At 47.8% G+C, this 19,245-nt stretch overlaps 1 pseudogene; it reads left to right on the top strand.

The window, feature by feature from the left end:
* Positions 1 to 5,614: 5,614 nt before the first annotated feature.
* LOC117075379 lies at positions 5,615 to 6,981 on the top strand (annotated as a pseudogene).
* The last annotated feature ends 12,264 nt before the right edge of the window (positions 6,982 to 19,245 follow it).

Genomic DNA, 19,245 nt, shown 5'->3' with positions numbered 1-19,245 from the left:
TTCGAGACCAGCCTGGGAAACATGGCAAAACCCTGTCTCTACTAAAAACACAAAAATTAGATGGGTGTGGTGGTGCACACCTGTAATCCCAGCTACTCTGGAGGCTAAGATAGGAGAACTTCTTGAACCTGAGAGACGGAGGTTGCAGTGAGCCGAGATAGTGCCACTGCACTCCAGCCTGGGCAACAGAGCAAGACTCCGTCGCAAAAAAAAAAAAAAAAAAAAAAATGAGGCCTGGCGCAGTGGCTCACGCCTGTAATCCCAGCACTTTGGGAGGCCAAGGTGGGCGGAACATCTGAGGTAGGGAGTTTGAGACCAGCCCGACCAACATGGAGAAACTCCATCTCTACTAAAAATACAAAATTAGCTGGGCCGTGGCGGCACGTGCCTGTAATCCCAGTTACCTGGGAGGCTGAGGCGGGAGAATCGCTTGAACCTGTGAGGCGAAGGTTGTGGTGAGCCGAGATTGTGCCACTGCACTCTAGCCTGGACAATAAGAGCGAAACGCCATCTCAAAATAAATAAAGTGTTGGAATTATAGGCGTGAGTCACCGGCTTGGCCAAAAGTTCCTAATCCCCAAAATGTCACAGTTCAGTAAGGCAATACGGTGTCCATACCACCCAGTTATGTTTTGGGCAGGACCTAGAACCACAGGGGTTTATAGTATGAGCGGTGAGGATACAGCATTCTGTGGTTGTAGTGAATAAGAAATGGTTTCTCTATTCAAGGAACGTCTAATCTTATACAGCAACTAACCATAATGTGAGATGGAATGTATGCTCTACATAAGGCATTAACAACTTCATTTAGGAGTTAAGAGGTTGGGAAATTCACTTTGGGCTGAGAGAGCTAGAGGAAAGTGTTATGGAGGAGGTAGCTTTGCTGTCATGCTTTATAAAGTAAAATTTTATCAGGTGGTAAAGTGGAAAGAGATTGAGGAAATAGGAAGAGCAATGGTTTTTCCTTTTACAGAGGCTAAAAAGGGAAATGTAAGTTACACTTTAAAATAAATTGCATTTTATTCATTATTTATTATTATTATTGTTTTGTTTTGTTTTTTTTGGAGATGGAGTCTTGCTCTGTCGCCCAGGCTGGAGTGCAGTGGCCGGATCTCAGCTCACTGCAACCTCTGCCTCCTGGGTTTATGCCATTCTCCTGCCTCAGCCTCCTGAGTAGCTGGGACTACAGGCGTCCGCCACCTCGCCCGGCTAGTTTTTTTTTTTGTATTTTTTAGTAGAGACGGGGTTTCACCGTGTTAGCCAGGATGGTCTCGATCTCCTGACCTTGTGATCCGCCCGTCTCGGCCTCCCAAAGTGCTGGGATTACAGGCTTGAGCCACCGCGCCCGGCCGTATTTATTATTATTTTTTGAGACGGGTATCATCATGTTGCTCAGGCTGGAGTGCAGTTGTGCAATCTCAGCTCACTGCAACCTCGACCTCCTGAGCTCAAGTGGTCCTCCTACCTCAGCCTCCCAAGTAGCTGGGACTACAGGCCAGCACCACCTTGCCTGGCTAATTTTTGTGTTTTTTTGTAGAGATGGGGTTTCACCATGTTGTCCAGGCCAATATCGAACTCCTGGCCTCAAGCCATCTGCCCTCCTTGGCCTCCCAAAGTGCTAGGATTATAGGCATGAGCCATTGTACCTGGCCCTATTTGTTAAGAAATGAAGTCTTGGCCAGGCGTGGTGGCTCACACCTGTAACCCCAGCACTTTGGGAGGCCGAGGCAGGCAGATCATGAGGTTAGGCGATCGAGACCATCCTGGCCAACACGGTGAAACCCTGTCTCTACTAAAACAAAAATACAAAAAATTAGCCGGGCCTGGTGGCGGGCGCCTGTAGTCCCAGCTACTTGGGAGGCTGAGGCAGGAGAAGGGTGTAAACCCAGGAGGCAGAGCTTGCAGTAACCCAAGATCGTGCCACTGCACTCCAGCCTGGGCAACAGAGTGAGACTCTGTCTCAAAAAAAAAAAAAAGAAACAAAGTCTTGCTATGTTATCCAGGATGGTCTCCAACTCCTGGCCTCAAGGGACCCTCCCACCTGAGCCTCTTGAATAGCTGGGATTACAAGCATGAGCCACCACACCCAGTTTCAAATAAATTTTATTATTTTTTTGAAACGGAGTCTTGCTGTGTTGCCCAGGCTGGAGTGCAGTGGCATAATCTCGGCTTATCACAAACTCCGCCTCCTGGGTTCAAGTGGTTCTCCTGCCTCAGCCTCCCAAGTAGCTGGAACTACAGGTGCGCAACCACCATGCCCGGCTAATTTTTGTATTTTTAGTAGAGACAGGGTTTCACTATGTTAGCCAGGCCAGTCTCGAACTCATGACCTCGTGATCTGCCTGCCTTGGCCTCCCAAAGTGGTGGGATGACAGATGTGAGCCACTGAGCCCAGCTTTTTTTTTTTTGAGATGGAGTCTTGCTCTTTCGCCCAGGTTGGAGTACAGTGACGCGATCTCGGATCACTGCAACCTCCACCTCCCAGGTTCAAGCGATTCTCCTGCCTCAGCCTCCTGAGTAGCTGGGATTACAGGGCCATGCCACTATGCCCAGCTAATTTTATATTTTTAGTAGATACAGGGTTTCACCATATTGGTCAGGCTGGTCTTGAACTCCTGACCTTGTGATCTGCCCGCCTCAGCCTCCCAAAGTGCTGGGATTACAGGCATGAGACACTGTGCCCGGCCCATTTTATTTTATTTTTAGAGAAAGGATTTTTGTTTGTTTGTTTGTTTTGTTTGTTAGTTTTGAGATGGAGTCTCACTTTGTTGCCCAGGCTGGAGTGCAATGGCGCAGTCTTGGCTCACTGCAACCTCCACCTCCCAGGTTCAAGCAATTCTGCCCCAGCCTCCCGAATAGCTGGGACTACAGGCCTGTGCCATCACACCCAGCTAGTTTTTGTATTTTCAGTAGAGATGGGGTTTCACCATGTTGGCCAGGCTGGTCTTGAACTCCTGACCTCATGATCCACCTGCCTCGGCCTCCCAAAGTGCTGGGATTACAGGCGTTAGCCACCACACCTGGCATAGACAGGGTTTTGCTCTGTTCAGGCTGGAGTACAGTGGTGCAGTCATGGCTCACTGCAGCACTGAACATCTGAGCACCTCAGCCTCCCAAGTAGCTAGGACTACAGACATGTACCATCACATCCAGCTAACTTTTAAAATTTTATTTTTGGCAGAGATGGGGTCTCACTGTTGCCCAGGTTAGTATAAACTCCTGGAGTCAAGCCATCCTCCCGCCTCAGCCTTCCAAAGTGGGATTACAGGCATGAGCCATTGTGCCCAGCCTGATGTTCCTTTGTATAGCAACCTCCTCACCTCCTTTTCTGTCTTGAACCCACTCCTATGAAGCTTTGATTCTCACCACTGAAACTTGTCAAGGTTATCTGTGACCTCTACATTGCCAAGTCTCAGTGATCAATTTGCAGCCCTCCTTATACTTTTCAGCAGTATTTGACTTGGTTGATCATTCTTGTATGGAAACACTTTCTTCCTGTGCTTTTTAGTATACCACACACTCCTGATTTTCCTTCTTCTATACTGGCTATTCTTCAATTTTATTACTCTCTCTGGTTGTCCACTTGATGAGAGCACTTAACGTACTTCTCTTCGTAACCCCAGCCATACCTGACCCATGGCAGACACTCCATTGTTGAATGGATGAACCTGAATGTTTACCAACATGGGATATATAGAAAAGTGCGATGGGGCCAGGCTAGACATGGTGTCTCATGCTTGTAATCCTAGCACTTTGGGAGGCTGAGGTGGTGGGATCATGAGGTCAGGAGATCATGACTATCCTGGCCAACATGGTGAAACCCCATCTCTACTAAAAATACAAAAATTAACTGGGCACAGGCCGGGCACGGTGGCTGAAGCCTGTAATCCCAGCACTTTGGGAGGCCGAGACAGGCGGATCACGAGGTCAGGAGATCGAGACCATCCTGCCTAAACTGGTGAAACTAAAAAAAAAAAAAAAAAATACAAAAACTAGCCGGGTGAGGTGGCGGGTGCCTGTAGTCCCAGCTACTCGGGAGGCTGAGGCAGGAGAATGGCGTAAACCTGGGAGGCGGAGCTTGCATTGAGCTGAGATCCGGCCACTGCACTCCAGCCTGGGGTCAGAGCGAGACTCCATCCCAAAAAAAAAAAAAAAAAAAAATTAACTGGGCATGGTGGTGCGCGCCTGTAGTCCCGGCTACTCAGGAGACTGAGGCTGGAGAATCGCTTGAACCCAGCAGGCAGAGGTTGCAGTGAGCCAAGATCACACCACTGCACTCCAGCCTGGGGACAGAGCGAGACTCTGTCTTAAAAAAAAAAAAAAAAAAAAAGTGAGATGGGAACATACTATTAAGGCCTTTGAAAGTCAAAGGGTTTTGAACTTTTCTAAGCAATTGGGAACCACTAAGCCCTAGAGTACCATGATGCATGGTCTAATTTAGTTTCATTGACTCTAAAGGTGGGCTTTAGAATAGATTAAGGGAGAGAGAATTGGAGGCAAAGAAATAAATGTTGAGGCTATTGCAGTATAACAGTCATAAAATAATGTTAGGGCTGGGTGTAGTGGCTCACATTTGTAATCCCAGCACTTGGAGAGGCCGAGGTGAGAGGACTGCTTGAGCCCAGGAGTTCAAGACCAACCTAGGCAACATAGCAAGGCCCTATCTCTGTTAAAAAAAGGAAAAAAATAATGGTGACATGTAGTTGGGTGATGGCAGTAGAAATGGAAAAGATGCATTTAGAGACACTGTGGAGCAGGGTCTATAGGGCTTGATGACTAACAAGCTAACAGAGTGTAACATATCATCAGATAGACATCATATTATATAAGATCAGCAGGCAGACCACCTTCTAGACTCCTATGGACTGCCCTAGAGAACCAGTGCTCTCACCCTGTGCATCAAGGAGGCAAGGAGTCAGCATGATCTCTTGGGAGGGCCTGTCCTCAGGGAATTTTAATTCACTTGGGTCTCCTGGTCCTTAGTATTAGTCACTCATAGGAACCTCTGGGTTTGTCCACACTCCCTAAGAATCTCTCTTATTCTTAGGATAAACATCTTGGCCACAGTCCTGAACCTCAAAAAAAAAAAAAAAAAAAAGAAACCATTGTTGGCCAGGTGCAGTTGCTCACACCTGTAATCCAAGCACTCTGGGAGGCTGAGGCGGACGTCACGAGGTCAGGAGTTCAAGACCAGCCTGGCCAACATGGCAAAACCCTGTCTCTACTAAAAATACAAAAATCAGCCAGATGTGGTGGTGCATACCTGTGATCCCAGCTACTCAGGAGGCTGAGGCAGGAAAATTGCTTGAACCTTGCAGGCAGAGATTGCAGTGAGCTGAGGTCGCGCCATTGCACTCCAGCCTGGGCGACAGAGCAAGACTCTGTCTCAGAAAAACGCCGGGCACAGTCACTCATGCCTATAAATCCCAGCGCTTTGGGAGGCCGAGGTGGGAGGATCACTTGAGGTCAGGAGTTTGAGACCAGCCTGACCAACATGGAGAAACCCTGTCTCTACTAAAAATACAAAAAAATTAGCCAGGCATGGTGGTGGGCGCCTGTAATCCCAGCTACTCGGGAGGCTGAGGTAGGAGAATCACTTGAACCCAGGAGGCGGAGGTTGCGGTGAGCTGAGATCGTGCCATTGCACTCCAGCTTGGGCAATAAGAGCAAAATTCCATCTCAAAAAAAAAAAAAATTAATATATAGCTTCTCTCGTGACAAGATGGCCACCCTGGCGGTACCAGCAAGTGTTCCTCCAGCTATGCTGCCCCAGTCCTGATGGCAGCCTTAGCCTGGGTCCCAGCCCTAGCCCCAGCCCCAGCGCCAGCACCAGCAGTGGCTGCAACTCCAGCCTCATCTTCAGACCCTACAGCAACAGTGTAGGGCCGCTAAGACTGCGGCTCTGGACCAGACCCCGGTCTCAGCGCGAGCTCCAGCGCAGACCCCTGCTCTGTCTGGTCCTGCTATCCCAGGGCTCTTTCCCGGGGGCTGCGTGGTCAGGCTGCATCCTGCCATTTTGGCCTCCATTGTAGACAGCTAAGAGTGACGCAATGAGGGAGCTGCCTGAGTTATCAGGAACCTATTGGGAATTGTTGATAAACACTCAGTGGAGGTCACCAATTGGTTTTCAGTGCCGCACAATGAGTCAGAAGATGAAGTGGCTGTTGACATGCAGTTTGCTAAGAACATGTATGAACTGCATAAAAAATGAGCTCATCCTGGGCTGGTAGGCCATGACATCACAGAGCACTCTGTGGTGATTCATAAGTACTATAGCCTGATGGCCTCCAACCTCATCCTCCTCACTGGTCACAAGTCTCCAGAACCGCTGCGTGAGCATCAAACCCTGTGTCAGCACTGTAATGTGTGTCCCTGGGAGGACCATGGGAGTGATGTTCACACCTCTGACAGTGATATATGCATACTATGACACTGCACACATTGAAGTTGACCTGATTATGAAGACCTGATTATGAAGACCTGTTTTAACCCCAACTAAGGTATCAGACTCTCAAGTGACTTGCAACAAGTAGGAGGGGCATCAGCTTGCATCCAGGATGCCCTAAGCACAGTGTTGCAATATGTAGAGGATGTACTGTCTGGAAAGATGTCAGCTGATAATACTGTGGGCCACTTCTTAACGAGCCTGGTTAAGCAAGTACCCAAAATAGTTCCCAATGATTTTGAGACCATGCTCAGCAGCAACATCAATGACCTGCTGATGGTGACCTACCTGGTCAATGCCACACAGTCACAGACTGCCCTCAATGAGAAACTTGTAAACCTATGAATGGGCCCCAAGCAGTTCACTTGCTGGTCTAGGTCTCAACCCCAGGACTCAGAATGAAATGAGGGAGAAATGGGTTTTTTGTGGTCTTGAGTCACACTGAGACAGTGAACTGCTTGTGACTCTAATAAACATAGCCTACCTTTTGTAAAAAGTAACAAAATATATATATATTTACATAATATATACTTATATATATTTATAAATATAATATATATATATATACACCACCATGCCTGGCCTATGCCCTACTTTCTCATACTGTGCTGCCAGCACAGCACCTCCCATCACAACACCATAATCAATCATTTTTACATAATCATATATATAAAGAATCCCGGCCAGGCAGGGTGGCTCACACCTGTAATCCCAGCACTTTGGGAGGCCGAGGTGGACAGATCACGAGGTCAGGATTTCGAGACCATTCTGGCGAACACGGTGAAACCCCATCTCCACTAAAAATACAAAAAATAAGCCAGGCGTGTTGGGCACCTGTAGTCCCAGCTACTCGAGAGGCTGATGCAGGAGAATGGCGTGAACCCGGGAATTCTGAAAAAAAAAAAAAAAAAAAAAAAAAAAAAAAATTGGGGTTCTGTCAGAAAGGAAGAAAGGGAGAATAAATATTGGATAAGACAACTGGGTGCGGTGGCTCACACCTGTAATCTCAGCACTTTGGGAGGCCGAGGCAGGTGGATCACGAGGTCAGGAGTTCAAGACTAGCCTGGCCAAGCTGGTGAAACCCTCTCTCTACTAAAAATACAAAAATTAGGCCGTGCATGGTGGCTCACGCCTGTAACCCTAGCACTTTGGGAGGGCAAGGTGGGCAGATCACAAGGTCAGGAGTTCGAGACCAGCCTGGCCAACACTAAAAATGCAAAAATTAGCTGGGTGTGATGGTGGGCGCCTGCAATCCCAGCTAATTGGGAGGATGAGGCAGAGAATTGCTTGAATCCGAGAGGTGGAGTTTGTAGTGAGCCAAGATCGCGCCACTGCACTCCAGTCTGACAACACAGTGAGACTCTGTCTCAAAAAATTAAAAAATAAATATTGGCTAAAACAAGTAGCAATGTCTGTCACACCTCCTGAGAGGCTACTGAACCCTAGTTATATGCTAGTGTTACCTGTGGAGACCTGGGCCGGAAATTTTTTTTTCTTTCTTTGAGACGGAGTCTTCCTCTGTCACCCAGGCTGGAGTGCAATGGCACAATCTCAGCTCACTGCAACCTCCGCCTCTCGAGTTTAAGCAGTTCTCCTGCCACAGCCTCTCCAGTAGCTGGGATTACAGGCACCCATCACTATGCCCAACTAATTTTTGTATTTTTAGTAGAGATGGGGTTTCACCATGTTGGCCAGGCTGGTCTTGAACTCCTGACCTTTGGTGATCCACTCGGCCTCCCAAAGTGCTGGGATTACAGGCGTGAGCTACCACGCCTGGCCAAATTATGATCTTATATGTGAAAATGATTGAGTATGTAAAAATGATTGATGATGGTATTGTGATGGGAGGTGCTGTGCTGGCGACACAGTATGAGGGAGTAGGACATAGGCCGGGGGCGGTGGCTTACGCCTTTAATCCCACCACTTTGGGAGGCCGAGGCGGGAGGATCACTTGAAGTCAGGAGTTTGAGACCAGCCTGGCCAACATGGTGAAACCCCATCTCTACTGAAAATACAAAAATTAGCTGGACCTGGCAGCATGCGCCTGTAATCCCAGCTACTCGGGAGGCTGAGGCAGGAGAATCGCCCCAACCCGAGAGGCGGAGATTGCAGTGAGCCGAGATTGCGCCAATGCGCTCTAGCCTGGGCGACAGAGCAAGACTCCATCTCAAAAAAAAAAAAAGAATATGACATAAACAGGCCTTAGAGATTAAAGGCTAAAGATTAGCCTCAAGTTAGGAGAAGAGAATATGGTGCTCCAATAGTTCCAGAAATTTCTATCAGCAGAGTTGAGAGCTTCCCAAAGCACAAATTATATATAGGGCATAAAAAGGATAAAAAGAAAAACACTGCTTTACCAGGCTAAGGAATAAAGGGGTTGAGTAATTAAGAGAGGCAATCGAGATAAGAACAAACAGTTTTTCAACTAGAAGATAGGGGAAGGCAACATGAGATATTAAGTATGTCCAACTTCAGGCTCCCAAAGCCTGGAGAACAAAGCTGTTGAGTACATCTTGTTCCTACACTGGGGCCTAATTTTTTTCCCATTTTGAAAAAAAAATGATGTAAATGAATTCTCTGAAACAAAGACACATTTCTAGGAGGAAATGTTTGTGGAAGTTTCAAAGGATTCTTTTTTTTTTTTTTTTGAGACAGAGTCTTGCTCTGTCACCCTAGCTGGAGTGCAGTGACACAATCTCGGCTCACTGCAACCTCTGCCTACCGGGTTCAAGCAGTTCTCTGCCTCATCCTCCCAAGTAGCTGGGATTACAGGTGCCCGCCACCACACCCAGGTAGTTTTTGCATTTTTAGTAGAGACGGGATTTCACCATGTTGGCCAGGCTGATCTTGAACTCCTGACCTTGTAATCTGCCCACCTTGCCCTGCCAGTGCTGGGATTACAGGCGTGAGCCACCATGCACGGCCTAATTTTTGTATTTTTAGTAGACATGGGGTTTCACCAGCTTGGCCAGGCTGGTCTTGAACTCCTGACCTTGTGATCCACCCGCCTCGGCCTCCCAAAGTGCTGAGATTACAGGTGTGAGCCACCACACCCAGTTGTCTTATCCAATATTTACTCTCCCTTTCTTCCTTTCTGACAGAACCCCAATTTTTTTTTTTTTCAGAATTACAATGTGCTTATCTTTCCATGACTCCCTTGCTGCCCTGGAAATGTTAATAAAACATTGTCACAGGCAGGATGCAGTGGCTCACACCTGTAATCCCAGCACTTTGGGAGGCTGTGGTGGGCGGATCACCTGAGGTCAGGAGTTTGAGACCAACCTGGCCAACTAGTGAAACCTGTCTCTACTAAAAATACAAAACCTGTCTCTACTAAAAATACAAAAAAATTAGCTGGGCATAGTGGCAGGCACCTGTAATGCCAGCTACTCAGGAGGCTGAGGCAGGAGAATAACTTGTACCCAGGAGGCAGAGGTTGCAGTGAGCTGAGACCACACCATTGCACTACAGCCTGGGCAACAGGAGCAAAATGCCATATAAAAAACACACAAAAGGCCGGGCGCGGTGGCTCAAGCCTGTAATCCCAGCACTTTGGGAGGCCAAGACGGGCGGATCACAAGGTCAGGAGATAAAGACCATCCTGGCTAACATGGTGAAACCCCGTCTCTACTAAAAAATACAAAAAACTAGCCAGGCGAGGTGGCGGGCGCCTGTAGTCCCAGCTACTCGGGAGGCTGAGGCAGGAGAATGGCGTGAATCCGGGAGGCGGAGCTTGCAGTGAGCTGAGATCCGGCCACTGCACTCCAGCCCGGGCGACAGAGCGAGACTCCGTCTCAAAAAAAGAAAAACAAAAACAAAAACAAAAACAAAATTAATTAATTTTTTGAAGACAGAGTTTTGCTCTGTCACCCAGGCTAGAGTGCAGTGGCATAACTATGGCTCACTGCAGCCTTGACCTCCTGGGCTCAAGTGATCCTCCTGCCTCTGCCTCCTGAACAGCTGGTTCCACAGGGGTGCACCACCACACCTGGTTAATTTTTAAAATTTTTTTGTAGAGACAGGGTCTTGCTATGTTGTCCAGACTGGTGAAGCAATCAATCCTCCCACCTCAGCCTCTCAAAATTCTGGGATTACAGGCATATGAGCCACCTCGCCCCAGCCTATGCATGCATTAACAGTTTAAAAAAAAATGGCACTAAATAAAGTTCAACATCCATGCATGGTTAAAACAAACAAAAAAACACCTGTCTGAGCAAGGTGGTTCATGCCTGTAATCTCAGCACTTTGGGAGGCTGAGCAGGGAGGACTGCTTGAACCCAGGAGGTCGAAACCAGCCTGGGCAAAATATCAAATATAAAAAATTTGATGGCATGCACCTGTGGTCCCAACAACTAGGGAAGCTGAGGTAGGAGAATATCCTGAATACAGAAGGTTGAGGCTGCAGTGAGCTGTGTTTGTGCCACTGTACTCCAGCCTAGGTGACAGACACCCTGTCTCAAAAAAAAAAAAAGTTGGCCGGGCGCGGTGGCTCAAGCCTGTAATCCCAGCACTTTGGGAGGCCGAGACGGGCGGATCACGAGGTCAGGAGATCGAGACCATCCTGGCTAACACGGTGAAACCCCGTCTCTACTAAAAATACAAAAACTAGCCGGCGACGTGGCGGGCGCCTGTAGTCCCAGCTACTGGGGAGGCTGAGGCAGGAGAATGGCGTAAACCCGGGAGGCGGAGCTTGCAGTGAGCTGAGAACCGGCCACTGCACTCCAGCCTGGGCGACAGAGCGAGACTCCGCCTCAAAAAAAAAAAAAAAAAAAAAAAAAAAAAAAAAAAAAAAGTTTCAGATTTTGGATTTTTGGATTCAAAATCTGATTCTATATTTTTATTTATTTATTTATTTTGAGGCAGGGTCTGACTATATTGCCCAGGCTGGTCTAGACCTTCTGGGCCCAAGCTATGCTTCTGCCTTGGCCTCCCGAAGTGCTATGATTACAGGTGTGAACCACCACACCTGACTCTAATTCTCTCTCTCTCTTTTTTTGATCCTATATATTTTTTTATTTTTTTTATTTTTTTTTGAGACGGAGTCTTGCTCTGTCACCCGGGCTGGAGTGCAGTGGCCGGATCTCAGCTCACTGCAAGCTCCGCCTCCCGGGTTCACACCATTCTCCTGCCTCAGCCTCCGGAGTAGCTGGGACTACAGGCGCCCGCCACCTCGCCCGGCTAGTTTTTTTTTTTGTATTTTTAGTAGAGACGGGGTTTCACCAGGTTAGCCAGGATGGTCTTGATCTCCTGACCTCATGATCCGCCCGTCTCGGCCTCCCAAAGTGCTGGGATTACAGGCTTGAGCCACCGCGCCCGGCCTCATCCTATATTTTTTAAAGTCTCTCAGTTTTAATTTCCATTAGGACAAATGTTGGTAGATACAACCTACATAAACACAAAGCTTTTTGGGGTCTTCAATACATTTTAAGAATATAGGCCAGACATGGTGGCTCACACTTGTAAATCCCAGCACTTTGGGAGGCTGAGGCAGAAGGACAGCTCGAGCAAGGGAGTTCGAGACCAGCCTGAGCAACAGTGAGACCCTGTCTCTACAAAATAAAAGAGGCCTGGCACAGTGGCTCACACCTGTAATCCCAGCACTGTGGGAGATTGAGGCGGGTGGATGACTGGAGGTTAGGAGTTTGAGACCAACCTGGCCAATATGGGGAAACTCTGTCTCTACTAAAAATACTAATTAGAAATAAAATAATAATATAGAGGAGTTCTAAGACAAAAAAATTGAGAAACACTGATATATGAGAGAATATATAGGCTGGGCATGGTGGCTCATGCCTATAATCCCAGCTGAGGCAGGGGGATTGCTTGAGCTCAGGAGTTGGAGACCAGCCTGGGCAATATGATGAAGCCCCATCTCTATCAAAAATACAAAAAATTACTTGGGCACAGTGGTGTGCACCTGTGGTCCCAGTTACTTGGGAGGATCTCTTGAGTCTGGGAGGTGGAGGCTGCAGTGCTGCACTCCAGCCTGGGTGACAGAGTAAGACCCCATCACACATACACAAAAAAGAGATTATATATACTTGCTTATCCCAGTATCTAATGTATAAACACTCAAATAAGTAGTCGCTTTTTTTTTTCTTTTTTCTGTTTTGGAAACAAGGTTTCACTCTGTTGCCCAGGCTGGAGTGCAGTGGCGCATGACCATGGCTCACTGCAGCCTCGGACTCAGGTGATTCTCCCACCCTCTCACCTCAGCCGCCCCCCTCCCCTGGCTACCAGTAACTGGAACTACAGGTGTGTACCACTCCCCCCTCTTAAACTCCTGGGCTCAAGTAATCGCCTGCCTCAGCCTCCAAAAGTGCTGGGATTACAGGTGTGAGCCACCATGTCCAGCCAGTAGTACCTGTTAATATATAGTAGGAGCATAGGGGAGTGGTGGGGGCAAAGTTTGAAGTTTGGTGACAGATTGTAAAGGGCTTTCAGTGCTATTGATAAAATTTTAAGCAGGGATGACATGAGTGAATTTTGTAATTTAGGAAGCCAAGTCTAGGAGTGGTGGGCAAAGAGGTGGGGAGGCTGGTCCATGGGAATCTAGCTAGGGAGTTGTTGCAATTGTCTAGGGAAAACCTGACAAGGAATTGAACAAATATATCAAGAATGGGAAAGGGGCCCGGTGCAGTGGCTCACACCTGTAATCCCGGCACTTTGGGAAGCCAGTGTGGGCAGATCACAAGGTCAGGAGTATGAGACCAGCCTGACCAACATGGTGAAAGCCCGTCTCTACTAAAAATACAAAAATTAGCCAGGCATGGTGGCACACGCCTGTAATCCCAGCTACTCAGGAGGCTGAGGCAGGAGAATCGCTTGAACCTGGGAGGTGGAGATTGCAGTGAGCCGAGATGGCGCCATTGCACTCCAGCCTAGCAACAGAGTGAGACTCCGTCTCAAAAAAAAAGAATGGGAAAAGATGAAAGGACATTAATTTGAGATGCATTTCTCGAGGTAGAATCAGCAGGATTTGATAAAAAAATTGGATGTGTGACCAAAGAGAAAGGAAGAAGTTTAAGATAACTTCCAAGGTTTCTGGCCAGGCGCAATGGCTGAAGCCTGTAATCCCAGCACTTTGGGAGGCCGAGGCGGGCGGATCACCTGAAGTTGGGAGTTCGAGACCAGCCTGATGAACATGGAGAAACCCTGTCTCTACTAAAATTACAAAAAATTAGCCGGGTGTGGTGGCGCATGCCTGTAATCCCAGCTACTTAGGAGGCTGAGGCAGGAGAATTGCTTGAACCTGGGAGGCAGAGGTTGCAGTGAGCTGAGATCACACCATTGCACTCCAGCCTGTGCAACAAGAGCGAAACTCTTTCAAAAAAAAAAAAAAAAAAAAAAGAGTTCCATAATGGGAGGCTGGATACGTAGTGGTGCTTTTTCAATTATTTATTTTTTTAAAATATATTTTTAGAGACAGGTTCTTGCTGTCTCACATTGGCTGGTGTGCAGTGATGCCATCATAGCTCACTGTAACCTTGAACTCCTGGGCTCAAGGAAATCTTCCTGCCTAAGCCTCTTTAGTAGCTGGGACTACAGGTGCTGGCCACCCTTATTTTTAATTTTTTTTTTTTTTTTTTGAGACAGGTCCCTGTTGCTCAGGCTGAAGTACAGTGGCGCGATCTTGGCTCACTGCAACCTCCGCCTCCTGGGTTCCAGCAATTCTCCTGCCTCTGACTCCCGAGTAGCTGGGGCTACAGGCGTGCACCACCACACCTGGCTAATTTTTGCTTTAGTAGAGATGGTTCTCGCCATGTTGTCCAGGCTGATCTCGAACTCCTGGCCTCAAGTGATCTACCTGCCTCAGCCTCCTAAACTGCTGGGATTACAGGAGTGAGCCACTGCACCTGGCTTACATTTTTTTTTTTTTTTTTTTTGTAGAGGCAGGGTCTTGCTGTGTTCTCAGGCTGGTCTCGAACTCAAAGCATTGAGATTACAGGTGTGAGCCACTGCCCCAACCAAGTGATGCTTTTAAATAAGGGTGTATATATTTGGAAGACAAGCTTTGTTGGGAAAGATGATACATACTGAGCCAGAAGTGTTGTGAGACTCAGTAGGTAAGGAATCCAACAGGCAGGCAGAAATGCAGGATTAAGGCTACAGGAATGGTCAGGGCTACAGGAATATTTCAGGAGTTGTCAAGAGGTAGATTTAGTTTAACGAGAAGACAACATTTGCTGAGCATCTGTTAAATTGCAGACACTCTGGTGTTTGTGCATGGGTAGGGCACTCATAATTGATGGCCTCAATTTTATTTGAAAGGGAAACCAGGTCAGGCGTGGTGGTTCATACCTGTAATCCCAGCACTTTGGGAGGCCAAGGAGGGTGGATTACAAGGTCAGGAGTTCAAGACCAGCCTAGCCAAGATGGTGAATCCCCGTCTCTACTAAAAATACAAAAATTAGCTAGAGCCGGGCATGGTGGCAGGCGCCTGTAATCCCAGCTACTCAGGAGGCTGAGGCAGAAGAATCACTTGAACCCGGGGGACGGACATTGCAGTGAGCTGAGATTGCACCACTGCACTCCAGCCTGGGTGACAGAGTGAGAGTCTGTCTCAAAAAAAAAAAAAAAGAAAGAAAAAGAAAGGAAACCTTCGGCCTGGCGCAGTGGCTCATGCCTGTAATCCCAGCACTTTGGGAGGCCAAGGCGGGTGGATCACCTGAGGTCGGGAGTTTGAGACTAGCCTGACCAATATGGAGAAACCCTGTCTCTGCTAAAAATACAAAATTAGCTGGGCATGGTGGTGCATGCCTGTAATCCCAGAACTCGGGAGGCTGAGGCAGGATAATAGCTTGAACCCAGGAGGAACAGGCTGCAGTGAGCCAAGATTGCGCCATTACACTCCAGCCTACGCAATAAGGGCAAAACTTTGTCTCAAAAAAAAAAAGAAAAAGAAAAAGAAAGAGAAACCCTCTAAGGGACTGGGGGCGGGGCACTTGGGCAGTCTTGATGAGAAGAGTTGGGGACTGCTCCTTTGGCCACTTTATCATTCTTGCAGAGAATGCTCCTGTCTTTGGTGATGCTGTCTTCTCATGAAATGGAAATCAAAGATCATTTCTACTTTACCTTTGAAATTTAGCTATTTTCACAGTTGAAGAGCATAGGCTTTGATGCCAGATAGATGTGGGTTTGAATCTGCTTCTGCCCCTTACTAGCTGAGTGACCCTGCCTGAGTAATTTAACCTTCTTGGTCTGTTTCCACATCTATAAGATGAATAAAATAACTACCTTGCTGGGTTATTATGGATTAAATGAACAATGAAAGTAAAAAATTAGTTCAGTCCCTTCACATAATTAGTGAAGAAATTATTATTATTATTATTATTTTTGAGATAGAGTCTCACTCCGTCACCCAGGCTGGAGTGCAATGGCATAATCTCGTCTCACTGCAACCTCTGCCTCCCGAGTTCAAGCCATTATCCTGCCTCAGCCTCCTGAGTAGCTGGGATTACAGGCGCCTGACACCACTCCTGGCTAATTTTTTGTATTTTTAATAGAGATGGGGTTTCACTATGTTGGCCAGGCTGGTCTCAAACTCCTGATCCATCCGCCTCAGCCTCCCAAAGTGCTGGGATTACAGACGTGAGCCACTGCACCCAGCAAAGAAAAGATACTATTTCTGAGATAAAGTCTCACTCTGTTGCCTAGGCAAGTGGCAGTAGCAGTGGCTTGATCATAGCTCACTGCAGCCTTGAACTCCTTGGCTCAAGTGATCCTCCTGCCTTAACCTCCCAAGTAGCTGGGAGTAAAGGCGCACACTACCACACACAGGTAATTAAATTTTTTTTTTTTTTGTAGAGACAGAGTCTTGCTATGTTGCGCAGGCTGGTCTTGAACTCCTGGGTTCAAGAGATCTTCCCATATGGACCAGCCGCGGTGGCTCACACCTGTAATCCCAGCACTTTGGGAGGCTGAGGTGGGCGGATCACCTGAGGTTGGGAGTTTGGGACCAGCCTGACCAACATGGAGAAACCCGTCTCTACTAAAATACAAAAGTAGCCTGGCGCAGTGGCGGGTGCCCGTAATCCCAGCTACTAGGGAGGCTGAGGCAGGGGAATTGCTTGAACCCAGGAGGCAGAGGTTGTGGTGAATCAAAATCACGCCATTGCACTCCAGCCTGGGCAACAAGAGTGAAACTCCATCTCAAAAAAAAAAAAAAAAAAGAGTGCTTCCCACATCAACCTCCCAAAGTGCTGGGATTATAGGCGTGAGCCACCTCACCCATCCTATTATTATTAGTCCTCCCAACAACTCTTAAGAGAAACATACCATATTCTTGTCCCCATTTTTTATGGAAAAAGAAAACTAAATGTAGATTTGGAAATTTATAGCCAGCTTTTAACTGATGGCTAGCATTTGAATTCAAGTCTAATTGTAGAGCCCTTTCTTATCCAGGAAGACTATGTAGCAGGAGAAAGGAGGACCATGTAGAACTCTGAGGAATATCAATGTTTAAGAGGTGGGCAGGAAAAGAGAAAGAAGAACCAGAGATGAATTGTCCAAGTATTAGTTTGTTAGGGCTGCCATAACAAAGTACTAAAGGCTAAGTGGCTTAAACAACAGAAATTTATTTCCTCACACTTCTGGAGGCTAGAAGTCCAAGGTCAAGGTATTGAAGGTTGTTTCTTCTGGGGCCTCTTGTAAATGGCTGTATCTTGTCTGGTGCCCTTTTTTTATTTTTTGAGATGGAGTTTCACTCTTGTCACCCAGGCTGGAGTGCAATGGTGCAATCTCAGCTCACTGCATCCTCTGTCTCCTAGGTTCAAGCGATTCTCCTGCCTCAGCCTCCTGAGTAGCTGGGATTATAGGGACATGCCCCCACGCCTGACTAATTTTTGTATTTTTAGAAGACACAGGTTTTCACCATGTTGGCCAGGCTGGTCTCAAACTCCTGACCTCATGTGATCTGCCCGTCTTGACCTCCCAAAGTGCTGGGATTACAGGCATGAGCCACTGCGCCTGGTCAACCTTAGTTACTTCTTTAAAGTCCCTTTCTTGGCCGGGCGCGGTGGCTCAAGCCTGTAATCCCAGCACTTTGGGAGGCCGAGACGGGCGGGTCACGAGGTCAGGAGATGGAGACCATCCTGGCTAACACGGTGAAACCCCGTCTCTACGAAAAAATACAAAAAACTAGCCGGGCGACGTGGCGGGCGCCTGCAGTCCCAGCTACTCGGGAGGCTGAGGCAGGAGAATGGCGTAAACCCGGGAGGCGGAGCTTGCAGTGAGCTGAGATCCGGCCACTGCACTCCAGCCTGGGCGGCAGAGCGAGACTCCGTCTCAAAAAAAAACAAAAAACAAAAAACAAACAAAAAAAAACTTCCAGGCCTGGTGCGGTGGCTCACACCTGTAATCCCAGCACTTTGAGAGGCCGAGGTGGGTGGATCACCTGAGGTCAGCAGTTCGAGACCAGCCTGACCAACATGGAGAAACCCTGTCTCTATTAAAAATACAAAATTAGCTGGGCACGGTGGATGCCTGTAATCCCAGCTACTCAGGAGGCTGAGGCAGGAAAATCGCTTGAGCCCAGGAGAGGGAGGTTGCAGTGAGCCGAGATCGCGCCATTACACTCCAGTCTGGGCAACAAGAGCAAAACTCTGTCTCAAAAAAAAATAGTAACAAATAAAATAAAAGAAGCAAAAAAAAAAAAAAGAAAAGAAAACTTCTGGCCAGGCTCGGTGGCTCAGGCCTGTAATCCCAGCACTTTAGGAGGCTGAGGTGGGTGGATCACAAGGTCAAGAGATCAAGACCATCCTGGCCAATATGGTGAAACACCATCTCTACTAAACATACAAAAATTAGCTGGGCGTGGTGGTGCGCACCTGTAGTCCCAGCTATTCAGGAGGCTAAGGCAGGAGAATTGCTTGAACCCAGGAAGCGGAGGTTGCAGTGAGCCAACATTGCACCACTACACTCCAGCCTGGTGACAGAGTGAGACTGCATCTCAAAAGAAAATAAAACTTCTTTTTCAAGAAATGTGAGGGTGAAGAGAAAGCAGAAGGGTGGTCGGGTTGAAGAAAGATTATTTAGAATGAGGGAATCAAACATACTTGTAAGTTATAAAGAGAATGACCTCGCAGAATAAAATACATTATAAAAGTGAGAAAGGATAAGTGTTAGGGTGCAGTATTTCAGAAGAGACAGATGGGAAGGTAAAGGTCTGAGTTATAAGGCCTTTGTAAGGAGATCCTCTTCTTCAGCGAGGCAGGAAGATACATACAGATGGGTGCCCTCACAGTTTAGAGGTCAAAAGGAGGAATGTGGCCGGGCACAGTGGCTCATGTGTGTAATCCTAGCACTTTGGGAGGCTGAGATGGGAAGATCCCTCAAGCCCAGGAGAGCAGCCTGGGCAACACAGTGAGACCCCGTCTCTAAAAAAACATAGGCCGGGCCGGGCGCGGTGGCTCAAGCCTGTAATCCCAGCACTTTGGGAGGCCGAGATGGGCGGATCACGAGGTCAGGAGTTTGAGACCATCCTGGCTAACACGATGAAACCCCGTCTCTACTAAAAAATACAAAAAGCTAGCTGGGCGAGGTGGCTGGTGCCTGTAGTCCCAGCTACTCGGGAGGCTGAGGCAGGAGAATGGCGTAAACCCGGGAGGCGGAGCTTGCAGTGAGCTGAGATCCGGCCACTGCACTCCAGCCTGGGCGACTGAGCGAGACTCCGTCTCAAAAAAAAAAAAAAAAAAAAAAAAACCATAAAAAAAAAATAGCCAAGTGTGGCAGTGTGTACCTGTGGTCCTAGCTCCTCAGAGGCTGAGGTGGGAGGATTGCTGGAGCCTGGGAAGTTGAAG

This window comes from Trachypithecus francoisi, unplaced genomic scaffold, assembly GCF_009764315.1.
Source record: "Trachypithecus francoisi isolate TF-2019V2 unplaced genomic scaffold, Tfra_2.0 Lachesis_group5, whole genome shotgun sequence".
NCBI classification, from domain to species: domain Eukaryota; kingdom Metazoa; phylum Chordata; class Mammalia; order Primates; family Cercopithecidae; genus Trachypithecus; species Trachypithecus francoisi.
The sequence above is the reverse complement of the archived record's forward strand: the minus strand, read 5'-3'. Positions and strand labels throughout refer to the sequence as shown.